This window comes from Centropristis striata, chromosome 11, assembly GCF_030273125.1.
Source record: "Centropristis striata isolate RG_2023a ecotype Rhode Island chromosome 11, C.striata_1.0, whole genome shotgun sequence".
NCBI classification, from domain to species: domain Eukaryota; kingdom Metazoa; phylum Chordata; class Actinopteri; order Perciformes; family Serranidae; genus Centropristis; species Centropristis striata.
This window is the reverse complement of record NC_081527.1, coordinates 1,617,253-1,630,909: the sequence shown is the minus strand read 5'-3', so window position 1 is coordinate 1,630,909 and position 13,657 is coordinate 1,617,253. Positions and strand designations below refer to the sequence as shown.

The window sequence follows — 13,657 nt, the reverse complement described above, 5'->3', positions numbered from 1 at the left end:
CTGGGGGCCGCTTAAATTACTTAAAAAAAGACAAAAAATGACTAAAAAAGACACATAATTACTAAAAAAAAGACACAAAAGTACAAAAAAAGACATAAAATGACCAAAAAAGACACATAATTACCAAAAAAAAGACACAAAAGTACAAAAAAAGACACAAAATGGCTAAAAAAGACACATAATTACTAAAAAAAAGACACAAAAGTACAAAAAAGATGACAAAATGACTGAAAAGCCACTAAATTACTTTGAAGACAAAATGATAAAAAAGACACAAAATGACAAAAAAAGACACAAAAAAGACGCATAATTACTAAAAAAAAGACACAAAATATCTGAAAAACCACTAAATTACTTTAAAAAGACACAAAATGACAAAAAAAGACACAAAATGACAAAAAAAGACACAAAATGACCAATAAAAGACACAAAAAAGACACAAAAGTACAAAAAAAGACACAAAATCCCCCCAAAAGACATAAAAATGACAGAAAAAAACTAAATTACTTGAAAAAGAAACAAAATGACCCAAAAATGACACAGAATTACTAAAAAAAGACACAAAATGACCAAAAAAAAAATACACAAAATGACTAAAGACACAAAATTATTAGAAAAAGACATACAATTACCAACAAAAGACACAAAATTACAAAAAATTCTAAATACAAAAAAAATCTTTTTGTTGGCAGTGACTTATTATGAAAGATCCTAAATATTGATACCAATTATATCACCAATATCAGGAAGGAATTCTGAAAGCTACATTTTAGTCCCACTGGTAACATGAATTAGTCATAACTCCATCAGCTTCTGGGATATTTCTATAAATGTGAACAAACATGAACACCTCTGAGAACCTGACAATAACCTCCACTGGCTTCATATTGTTGGATCATTGGAGGATTCTGTTCTTTCAGCACAAAGAGGAAAGGAAAGGAACGGCTTTGACTCTTTCTGCTCATGGCAGCAGTGCAGAGGAGTGAAAGGCAAATGGAAGATATGGATCATTTCAATAAGGCAGAAGAGTAAACAACCATTAGCAACAAAAGCAGGCGAGAAGCAACAATGACCCCATTTAAACTCAGACGCTTCAGGAGCTGGATTGCTGTTAAATATGTTGGTAGTTATGAGGTCGTCCATGTTCTCCAAGAAACAAGAAATATGTGTACAAGGTTGTTTATTGTCTGGTTCTTTACAGATCTTAAGGGGCAGGTTGGAAAGCCACATACATATACTTCACCAAGAACATGTAGGCTATTTATAAAAGCTTTTATACAATTCACATTTTATTCATATTCACACAGGAATGAGTCCGAGAAGGAAGTTTTAAAATCAGTCCGATCAGTCTGTCTTCTCAAACAAATGAGGATTTTAAATGGGTTGGTGGATAGATCTGTGGTCCAAAAACTAAAGAGATGTTCTCCTTTTGACGCTTTTATCCAAAACAACTAAAAATGACCATAAAAGACACAAATTGGCCAAAAAAAATACATAAATCCACCAAAAAAGGACACAAAATGACCAAAAAATAACCCCACTTAGCTTGCTAAGCTAACTACTTACTAAGCTAACTTATTGGCTAAGTAGTTAAGCTACTTAGCTAGGTAGTTAGCTATGTAATAATATAAAAAAAAACATTTTCTTCATAAAGTATGAGAGGCAAAAAGGAAATAATGATCTGTTGTTATCAAAAACAAGATATTTAGAATACTTGGCTACTACTTAGCTAACTTCTTGGCTAAGTATTTAGCTAAGTAGCTTGCTAAGCTTAATACTTAGCTTACTTCTTGGCTAAGTAGTTAGCTAAGTAGCTCGCTAAGCTAAATACTTAGCCAAGAAGTAAGCTAAGTAGTAGCCAAGTATTCTTTAAATATCTTGTTTTTGATAACAACATATCACAAAGTATTTAGCTAAGTAGCTTGCTAAGCTAATTACATAGCTAACTTCTTGGCTAAGTAGTTAGCTATGTAATAATACAAAAACTTTTTTTTCTTCATATAGTATGAGAGGAAAAATGGAAATAATGATCTGTTGTTATCAAAAACAAGATATTTAAAGAATACTTGGCTACTACTTAGCTAACTTCTTGGCTAAGTATTTAGCTAAGTAGCTTGCTAAGCTTAATACTTAGCTAACTTCTTGGCTAAGTGGTTAGCTTAGCAAGCTACTTAGCCAAGTAGTTAGCTATGTAATAATATAAAAAACATTTTCTTCATAAAGTATGAGAGGCAAAATGGAAATAATGATCTGTTGTTATCAAAAACAAGATATTTAAAGAATACTTGGAATATTAAATGATAAAATAAGTTGATCAATCAAATCAAATCAAAATCAAAATGACTTTATTTATCCCCGAGGGGAAATTCAGTTATTCTGGTAGAATCTCTGGAAGAATTAGACTAGATTAGATGGAGGAGAGAAGGATCTTTTGTATCTTTGTATGAAAACATAAACCACAGAAACACACAGCAGCATTAAATAACAATATTTTGTTAAATAACATGAAGGGAATGAATGAGGGTCATTTTGACCATGTTGTGCATCAAAGGGTTAAGCACAACCTTCCTGGTTGTTTCAGAGTCTCTGTTCTCGGAGCTGTGTGACATCTAAAATATCACAATGCTAGTGCACGTATTCCTTGTATTTATTAGCTGTCCGGACAAATTCCAGGAAGTAGCGAAGACCTTATTCCAATTCACCTGGTCAACAGAAACCCTGTGAGTCTGAAAAATCCATCCATTTCAAGTAGCTGATAATCATTTCATCACTGCAAACCTGCCACAGCCTCGCCCCGAGGAATGTAGAAGATTATGCAAATACCGGCAGAAAAGTACAGAACCACCTCATCTGCATGAATATACCGGCAAAACAAGAGGCGTTGAATATTAGTACAATTTGTATGCGTTCTCCCTGAACCAAATATCAGCAGTGACACAGTGTTTTCCCATGAGTACTCTCATACAGTACACACAGGGAGGTTCACATACTGTATCACTGTCTCCGTTTCTCTTACAGGGCCTTTACGGGTCAATAGTTTACTATTACTGACAAGAAAATACTGTAATTATGCTGCTGACAGCATAATGACAACACTAGCATATACATTAGGCCGAGTCCCTTTAACCCTTTGATGCACAACATGGTCTAAAGTGACCTGATATGTATGAGTTTTTATGTTCTATATCTTTGCAATAAATTAATTTAATCATTCAGTATTCCAGGTTTTCCTTAATTAGCTTGTTTTTAACCATCATACATTCTAATTTTATGTTTTCCTTTATTCATTTTTTAATAAAATCCCTTTTTGTGTCACGACTCTTCTAATGCACATGGGTCAAAAATTAGCCATATCCATTTTTTAGCTTGTTAAGCTAACTATTTAGCTAACTTCTTGGATAAGTAGCTTGCTAAGCTAACTACTTAGCTAACTTCTTGGCTAAGTAGCTCGCTAAGCAAACTACTTAGCTAACTTCTTGGCTAAAAAGCTTGCTAAGCTAACTACTTAGCTAACTTCTTGGCTAAGTATTTAGCTAAGCAGATTGCTAAGCTAAATGTGTATTTTTTGTATTTTCTTTTGTGTTTTTATGTCTGTTTTTGTCATTTTTTTGTGTTTGTTTGTGTTTTTTGTAATTATTTTTGTTTGTTTTGTTTGTTCAAAATGTTGATCCAGTAAGTCAAAAACGAAAAAATGTATAATCAATGAATACAATGATACCAACACGTCATGGTAAAGAACTGACAAAATAGCCCCAAACTCTTAGCAAAGCAGCTTGCTAAGCTAACTACTTAGCTAACTTATTAGCCTAGTAGCTTATTAAGCTAACTATTTAGCTAACTTCTTGGCTAAGTAGCTTGCTAAGCTAACTACTTAGCAAACTTATTGGCTAAATAGCTTGCTAAGCTAACTACTTAGCTAACTTCTTGGCTAAGTATTTAGCTGAGCAGCTTGCTAAGGTAAATGTGTATTTTTTGTATTTTCTTTTGTGTTTTTATGTCTGTTTTTGTCATTTTTTTGTGTTTGTTTGTGTTTTTTGCAATTATTTTTGTGTGTTTTTTTTGTTCAAAATGTTGATCCAGTAAGTCAAAATGAAAAAATGTATAATCAATGAAAACAATGATACCAACACGTCATGGTAAAGAACTGACAAAATAGCCCCAAACTCTTAGCAAAGCAGCTTGCTATGCTAACTACTAAGCAAACTTTTTGGCTATGTAGCTTGCTAAGCTAACTACTTAGCTAACTTATTAGCCTAGTAGCTTGTTAAGCTAACTATTAAGCTAACTTCTTGGCTAAGTAGCTTGCTGAGCTAACTACTTAGCAAACTTATTGGCTAAATAGCTTGCTAAGCTAACTACTTAGCTAACTTCTTGGCTAAGTATTTAGCTAAGCAGCTTGCTAAGCCAAATGTGTATTTTTTGTATTTTCTTTTGTGTTTTTATGTCTGTTTTTGTATTTTTTTGTGTGTTTTTTGTAATTATGTGTGTGTTTTTTTTGTTCAAAATGTTGATCCAGTAAGTCAAAATGAAAAAATGTATAATCAATGAAAACAATGATACCAACATGTCATGGTAAAGAACTGACAAAATAGCCCCAAACTCTAAGCAAAGCAGCTTGCTAAGCTAACTACGAAGCTAACTTTTTGGCTATGTAGCTTGCTAAGCTATCTACTTAGCTAACTTATTAGCCTAGTAGCTTGTTAAGCTAACTACTTAGCTAACTTCTTAGCTAAGTAGTTAGCTTAGCAAGCTACTTAGCCAAGTAGTTAGCTATATAACAATACAAAAAGTTTTTTTTCTTCATAAAGTATGAGAGGCAAAATGGAAATAATGATCTGTTGTTATCAAAAACAAGATATTGAAAGAATACTTGGAATATTCAATCATAAAATAAGTTGATATCAAAAGATAGAGCACAGAAACACACAGCAGCATTAATAACATGAAGGGAATGAATGAGGGTCATTTTAGACCATGTTGTGCATCAAACGGTTAATAAAACACAATAATATGCATAAGGTCGTCTCACTGTAAAGGAAGCAGGAGGCTGTAATTAGTTTGTAGTTGCTGCGTTGCATATTAGTCTTCAAAACAAAGCTCAGATTTGTAACCATTTAGCACAAAGCATGACAAAGCATTCCTGAGAAGGAACGGCCCCGGGAGCATCTGGTCAAACTAGTGCTTCATTAGGAGCTTCGTTCTCGCTTAATGCACCAATTAATGTGTGCAGCCCGGCCACAGTCACAGTGCAGCTTGTATACCAGCTATCATTAACTCTGGCTACATTGTTTTTTTGCATCAAAGCAGGGAAACTCAGGGAAAGTGTGTGTGTGTGTGTGTGTGTTTGGGAGCTGCGAGCAAAATATGACGAGAAAAAAAAGGAGATAATTAGATTGAAAACAGAAAACAAGATAACGCAGCCTGTGCATGTCTGTACACCCCGCTGTGCAGCCATTAGTTTACTCATGTCATCTTGCACGCTTAAACATATCTATTTACATTTTTACCAACAAGGAAAAAAACACAGCCGGAAGGAATTCAATACAACGAGGAATGCCACAATATAAATACATTCTGATGCTAAAATATAGACTGTATATAAATAATGGACGTAGTGACGTCTGGTTGGTTTGTGTCCCGTTGGAAGCACCAGTTTAGCGTTTATTACCTCAGAAGTGTTATATATATATATTATTTTAGCTCAAAATAAAGTAAAATATTTCCCAGATTTACATATGTTACAAATAAAAAATAATTATCAGCTCTGTTTTTAATCTAGGCATTTTTATGATTCATCAAGAACAACAAAAAAGTACAAAGAGCGACTCATTCTTTTTCCGACTGTAATAAAGTTTTGAATCCATATTCACATATCCAAATTTTAAAAATCCTGAGAATATATTTAAAGTCTGACAATATATATTAAAAGCCTGAGAATATATATTAAAAGCCTGAGAATATATATTAAAAGCCTGAGAATATATATTTAAAGTCTGACAATATATATTAAAAGCCTGAGAATATATATTAAAAGCCTGAGAATATATATTTAAAGTCTGACAATATATATTAAAAGCCTGAGAATATATATTAAAAGCCTGAGAATATATATTAAAACCTGAGAATATATATTAAAAGCCTGAGAATATATATTTAAAGTCTGACAATATATATTAAAAGCCTGAGAATATATATTAAAAGACTGAGAATATATATTAAAAGTCTGACAATATATATTAAAAGCCTGAGAATATATATTAAAACCTGAGAATATATATTAAAAGCCTGAGAATATATATTTAAAGTCTTAGAATATATACTGAAACCCGAGAATATATATTGAAGGTTTTAACCAAAGGTTTTAGTATATATTCCCAGATTTTCAATGTTTATTGTTAGATTTTCAATATATTCTCAGGTTTCAATATATATTCTCAGACTTTTAATATATATTCCTGAACGGCTTGCCATAATATAAATATATATATATATATATATATATATATATATATATATATATATATATAATATATATATATATTTATGTTTCACACACATCATTGTGTGTTTGTGTGTGTGTGTGTGTGTGTGTGTTGAGCTTAATTCTGCTGTTTACCTATAATCTGTGTGATGATGATAAAATGACTTTGAGATAACTTTGTAATAAAATCCTGCCTCATTATAATAATAAAGTGCTGCTCAGTATGTTGGTGTTTGATAAGCTTCACAAATCTGTAACGCAAACTGCATTTACTGGATCATATTTCATTATTTCACATGTAACTGAAATAAAGTCCTCACACCAGCAAAACCTATTGATTTATTTATTTGTTTTAGGACTAAAGAATATAACTATTATTGTTATAAAAAAAAGCTACAGACATTGAAATGACATGAAGAGTAGAAGGATATTTTGATATCTGCTGCCCCTGCGACCCGGCCCAGGATACGGGAAGAAAAAAAAAAGGATGGATATTTAGTCAATTGGATGTCTTTAAAAATAATAACAAAGCAAAAAGGTGAGCTGACGTACAATAACTTCACTTATGACTAAAATATCAACAGAAATAAATACATTTATATTAGGGGTGTAACAAAACACAAAAATCACGGTTCGATACGTATCTCGGTTTTGAGGTCACGGTTCGGTTAATTTCCGGTACAGTATGGAAACTGAATGCAAAACCTTAATTTGGTTATTATATATTTGCATGCTTATACAATTATTACAATTACAATTACAATCAAATACTCCAATTTATTGTGACATTACACAAATATGAAAATAAAATAAAAAATATAGAATACAATTGCAAATTTCTGATAATTTGAAATAAAATGTTCTCAAGTAAACAAAAAATATATAAACTATTATGAAAATAAATTCCTCACAGCTTAACAGCTGTTAATAAAACGATATATTATATATATGTATATATATATATATACATACACTACCGGTCAAAAGTTTTAGAACACACCAACTTTTCCAGAATTTAATTGAAAATGATGCAGTTTAATGTCTCAGTGTACTCTGAAATTAATGCACATTTGCAACATTTAAAATTCTTTATTGAGCATGATAGTGTTTTGAAAGTAAAAAAAAGATTCAAAATCACATTTTATGTTGGACTAAAGGACTAAAAAAAGACACAAAATGACCAAAAAAAGACACAAAATGACTTACAAAGACATGAAAAGAATTCAAAAATGGACAAAATAGCCCAAGACTCCATAGAGTTAAGTTGTTAACCCATTTCTTGTTCCCTGAAAAAGGCCTACTTGTATAATTCTGAAATGTACATTATTTTCCAGTTTTGGTTAAGCTTACCTTTTTTTATTTACCTCTGGCAGTTCACCACTTACCTTTGGACCCTTTCAAGCTGTTCATTTGACTTGAACTGCTTGAATTTCAATAAAAAACTGGAAAAATTGGGGTGTTCTAAAACTTTTGACCGGTAGTGTATATATATATACATATATATAAATAATGAAGAGCTGCAACAGTAATATGCTGCCTGTTTATTGTTTTTTCAGTTCGTCTTCATAAAATGCTTGAATATGACTCACTCCTGTCCGGGGCAGCGGAGGAGACTAACAAACACCCACTGCTGCCATATGAGTAATAACTGATGTTTTTCAGCTGCACCTACTCCAGCTACACATTAAAACACTGTTCTTCTATAGTTAGAGCCAGAAATCTACATAACTCCATCACCCCGCACTCCTCTGAGCGTCACACAGCTCGGCTCTGTTTCACTTCAAACATAAACCTGCTGGTTTATCAAACTGTCTGTACACGGGTTAGATGACTACTATATATATATTTTATTTTTTTATTTATTTAAATTGTGATATTTCTGTTTAATATCACTTCATTCTACATGTGTTATTTATTTATTTATTTATTTTTAAATTATTTTTATTAATGAAGAAACAAAGAAAAGAACAGTGGATTACTTATTAGGAGCCACAATATGAAAACAAAACACTAAAACACAATTCTAGACAACAAAGACTCAGGAACATATTTACAAATTAGACATAATGTACACACAAATAACATACAAAGAATAATATAAAGGATAACCACAACAACAAAAAATGAAAAAACAACGGTACACCAGTACAAAGCCACACGGGGAAACAGACAGACGACCAAAAAAAAAAAAAAAAAAAAAAAATGACTATTATACATTGATAATCCATCTATAATCTATAGACTATCTATTGGAGCCAAGGTTATAATAGTTTTGGATTTTTCATTAGTTTTAGTTTTAGATTTTCGTTGTCAATTGTTGTTTTCAAATTCAATTAGTTTTAAAGAGATTTTAGAGTGAGTTTGATAGTTTTAATTTGGTTTTATTTTTTGGAAAATGCTTCGTTTTACTCAAAAGAAGAAAATGCAGGCACTCTGGTGGATTGACAAAAGTTAAAAACCCTTTATTTCACATGGGTTGCATATAAAAAACACCAACACGTGTCGGCTTCTGTTTTTTATGCTTAGTTTTAGTTTAGTTTTTATTAGTTTTAGTTTAGTTTTAATTAGTTGTAGTTGTTTTGTAATGGGGTATTTGTTGGGTCCAGATTCAATAAGGTCACAATAAATGTTTCCTTTATTTCCTTTGTCTGATCCATCTCAGCCCCAATAAGTTTATTAAGTCATAAAACCAGATAGATTAAATAGATTTCATATCAACCAAAAAGGTTTACGGATGAAAAAAGTTGACAAAGACCAAAACGAAGGACATTTTCACTATAATTTTAGTAAGTTTTAGTTCCTTTTTTACACAATACAGTTTCAGTTCGTTTTTCTTTTTTCTTAAGTCAAATTTTTATTTTTATTTCAGCTAATGAAAATGTTTTTTTCAATTCTAGTTTTTTGTTATTTCATTAACTATAATAATCTTGATTGGAGCCTATTAGAATCCAAACCATGGGGTTATTTTTTCTTTCAAACTGTGACAGTGAGAAAATGTTTGGTGGGAGTTTTTAGTCTTGTTTTCATTGGAAATAAATTATGTCAATCTAATAGGGATGGAACGATGCATCGCAAGAGTTAAAAATCGATACAAATGTTTGACGATTTAATGCGGTTGAGGTGAAACATGAATCGCAATACGCTTTTTCAACAGCAGAGGGTGTATTCTACTTTTGATTTACTTATGCGACGGCATCAGGCGGCAACCTCCTGGTCTCAGCAGGGAGGCCAACCAGGAAGTGCCTTAAGCTGCATTCTACCAAAAATTCCAGCAGGGGGCGCTAAGTTTGGCTGCAAAAGCATTTTTGTCCATTCATTTCAATGCAAAATGAGAAAACTTCTCACTTGATTTAATACCATAGAAATGTTTTCAGGACAACACTATGGTCTCAATCACTAGTAAAACATCTTCTTCAAGACAATCTGATGTTAATAGTGTAAATAATGGCCCCATTTAGAAGAAAATAGAAGATAAAGAATCGTATGATTTGGGGCGGGGCTACCTTTGATTGACAGGTCACTAACAAGGCGAGCCGTCATCAGGAGAGAAGCAGAACAATGCGTATCCACGGCAACGTGTCAATAAAGTTATGCTTGAAAGACACTAAAATACTTTGCAGAGCTGACAAGAACTGCAGAGGTGGGTAATAATTCCTCACATTCTTCAAATAAAAATGTTGTTTCAGTCAGCTTTTCGAAAATTATTAATTCAATCACCATTGCTAGAGCCTTTTTTTTTTTTTTAAAGCAAAGAGTGCCATCTAGTGGGGTCAAACAATAAAGCAAATGGTTCATGAAGCTTCGTTTTCACTTCACTACCTATTACTGCTGATCTGTTTCCGGGCAGATTAAGGCTGTGCGTAGCCTCGAGCACCAACTTCTGATGAAACGGTGCTGTAGCCTGGTTTATTCACTCCAAATTAATTCTTGGACATGGGTGTTTTTTACATTTCATGTCAAAAGAAACAAATTAAATCGATCTGTGTCTATAACTGCGGTTTTCAGGAGACCTTTTCAGGTCTTCACCCTGTTAGAATAAGCAGTAATGGATAGTGAATGACTGATTGAAAACTCAGTATGTGAAAAAAGTGTGTGCTAGAAGGTTTTCAATTTGAAACGTGCGTTAAAATAGATAATTATATATCTATTTTCATATCTGTGACATATTCCTGCAGCTATAGATGAACTGAAAGGTGTCATGGTGTTATTATGGCTGTGAAAAGATAATTTGAAATGGCTATTTTTGCGCGTCACACGGAAAAAATGGGCAACACCAAGAAAATAAAAAGCACGGGGCGAGTGTAGGAGTCCAACCTCGCTGTGAAATGACATAAATTCACTCCACCAACATCTTCAACACCTACTCCATCTAATGTAACAGTCCCAAGCACTGACTAAACACCTCATCCTACAGTTAATGTTCTCACTAAATCAGTCAGAAGGTCTGCAGCAGAGGTGGAAGAAGTATTCAGATCCTTTACTGCAGTAGAAGTACTAATACACACTGTGAAATTACTCTGCTACAAGTAAAAGTCCTGCATTCAAAACTTACTGAAGTAAAAGTACAAAAGTATCAGCATCAAAATGTACTTGCTGGCAAAGTGTTATGTTAGTGAATCTAATGAGAAAATACAAGATTTTTATTTTTAAGAAGGCACTATTTTACTTCCGTAACTTTAAGATTAGTGGAAAGAAAACATCCAAAATACGCATTAAGTTGTTTATTTTTTTCATATCATTGTTTATTTGCATCTGTATATTTGTCCTACATTCACAAGCTAGATAAAGTCTCATTTGCATATTTAAACAGTACAATTTTAAAAAATTACCATACGAAAATGTAATACATCAACTGGGAACTGAAATCTATTAGATAAATATGTCAACCTATTTATCCCTAATGTCTTGTATCAGTGGTGGAAGAAGTTTTTAGATCCTTTACTGCAGTAAAAGTACTAATACACACTGTGAAATTACTCCACTACAGTAAGTAAGTAAGTCCTGCATTCAAAACTTACTGAAGTAAAAGTACAAAAGTATCAGCATCAAAATGTACTTAAAGTATCAAAAGTAAAAGTACTCGTTATACAGAATGATCCCACTCAGATCGTTTTATATATTGCAAATATATTATTGGATAAATATTATAATGCATTTATGTAAGCAGTATTTAATTTCATCAAGGTAGAGCTCATTTCAACTACTTAATATACTGGTAAAAACAAAACAAACAAAAAAAACAAGTCAAATGACTTTAAATGTATTTTTTATGCCTGAAAAGTAACTGAAGAGCAGCTAAATGTAGTGGAGTAGTATAAAGTTACATAAAATGGAAATACTCACAGTTAAAAAAAAAACCCAAAACATTAAAAAAAAACTTTAAAGCAGTTTTTCTCAGTTTTAGCATTTGCGTAGTTACTGCAGTTAGACTCTGTAGGACAGTAGAGTACTTGAGTTGTCATTCTTTAAGGGTAATTCATTTTTTCTTGTTTAAGTCCAGTCTTTGTTCTGATTGGTGGATTAGGTCACATGACACTGCCAGGTCATAATGTTGACGCTTTGATCATCAAAGCATTAGCTTCTTCCTGCCATGCGGTTAGCTTGTAGCTACCAGCTAGCTTCATCATTTTCCTCCCGCTGTATGTGCCGAGGAAAAGGATCTCTGGTGAGTTATGTTTATGTTTTTCAATCATTTCAATGTTTAGTTTATTTACATGGAACTGTCAGGGTGTGTGCAGCTGTTTACATTGTTGTCTCTGTGGATATGTTGTGTTGTTTGTCCAACCAGTCAGTGATTTATGCTGTTTTTGTTTCTGTTGTAACCTAGTTTTGTTATGGCAGCTCTTAGTCAAGCTTTGTCAGATGTTCAGTACACAAGTGTTTTATTGTGAAGGGGAGACCGGAAGTGGTGTGTGTTGGTGCGAGGAAGTATTGACGGTGGTTGTGAAGAGAAAATAAAGAGTGAGACTCTCCTGTTGAAGACAGCTAGTTGTGTCCGTTTATTGTTTTATTATACATACAGTATAGGCGCCCTTACTCGGTTACATTGGTGGCAGCGGTGGGATTTTTCCCTTCGTGGAAAATAAGATAAAGGACCGCAGAAGCAGTTCGCTGAAGTTTAGCGACGTAGCTAGCTACCGCTAGTGCCGTTTAGCATAGCTGCTAAAGTTTAATTAGCACAACCTGTATGCCGTGTCGTCGGACCTGCACTTCGCGGTAGGAATCAGCTCGGTTCATAGAAATAAAACACTTGTGTACTGAACATCTGACAAAGCTTGACTAAGAGCTGCCAAAACAAAACTGGGTTACACTGTCATATCAGTTCTGCAAAAATACACACACTGAGGACAGAATATGAGTAAATGTACTTGTTACTTTCCACCACTGGTCTGCAGCTCGGCCTGACTTACTATAAGTGCAATGCTTTTAGTCAAGACGAAAAAAGTACAAGAAATGTATCTAAAATGTCATTTAAAGGTCTTTTTTTACAACTTTAAGTGAAACAAAAAGTCATTCAACTACAATGCTGCAGAGAATAAATCTATCTGTTTTAATTCCAGCAGCAGTTACATGACAAATATCCCAAACAAAAGGCCAATCTCATTTGAACGTGGCAAACTATAACAATTAGTCTGCAGCTATCACATGCATCAGCAGGCATTAGTTTAAGCTCAGTGTTTAGTCCGGCGGCTAGCTGCTGGCTGATTAACTGGAGCTGATGCAGACTGATGTGTTGTGTGAGCAGCTCTACAGTGACGGAGCGGCCAAGGAGAGCTGACCGCCACCGAGAGCAGAGCATCATTTACTTTGGTCCTGGCGTCGCTCTCCAAGAGTTAACGCAGAGACTGCTGGCTGACTATCTGGCTAATGATGATAGATGGAGTTAATTAAAAGGTTTTAGCTCTGCGCTGATTGCACCTGCAGCTCCAGCACGCCGTTTCGCTGAACCACAGGGATTTTTTTTTACCAGGATAAAAAAAGAAAACTATGCAGAAATTCCCCTCCGATGTTCCTTGTGGCAGAATGTTGGAAAATAACACCTGGATGTTATTAGCTGTCATATTCAGAGAGAGATGGAAGGTTTTCACCAAACTCTGCAGCTGTGAGTGTGGTGGAAAATCTCCAGAGACAGCAAAAGTTTCTAGAACGACAGCCCTGTGCGGGATTTATTGATAA

General features: G+C 33.4%; 1 protein-coding gene across 1 annotated transcript in view; it reads right to left on the bottom strand.

Annotated features, from left to right (window-relative positions):
• The window catches only part of brinp2 (bone morphogenetic protein/retinoic acid inducible neural-specific 2), a 415,139-nt gene that overhangs the window by 171,077 nt on the left and 230,405 nt on the right, over positions 1–13,657 (bottom strand). The window lies entirely within an intron of this gene.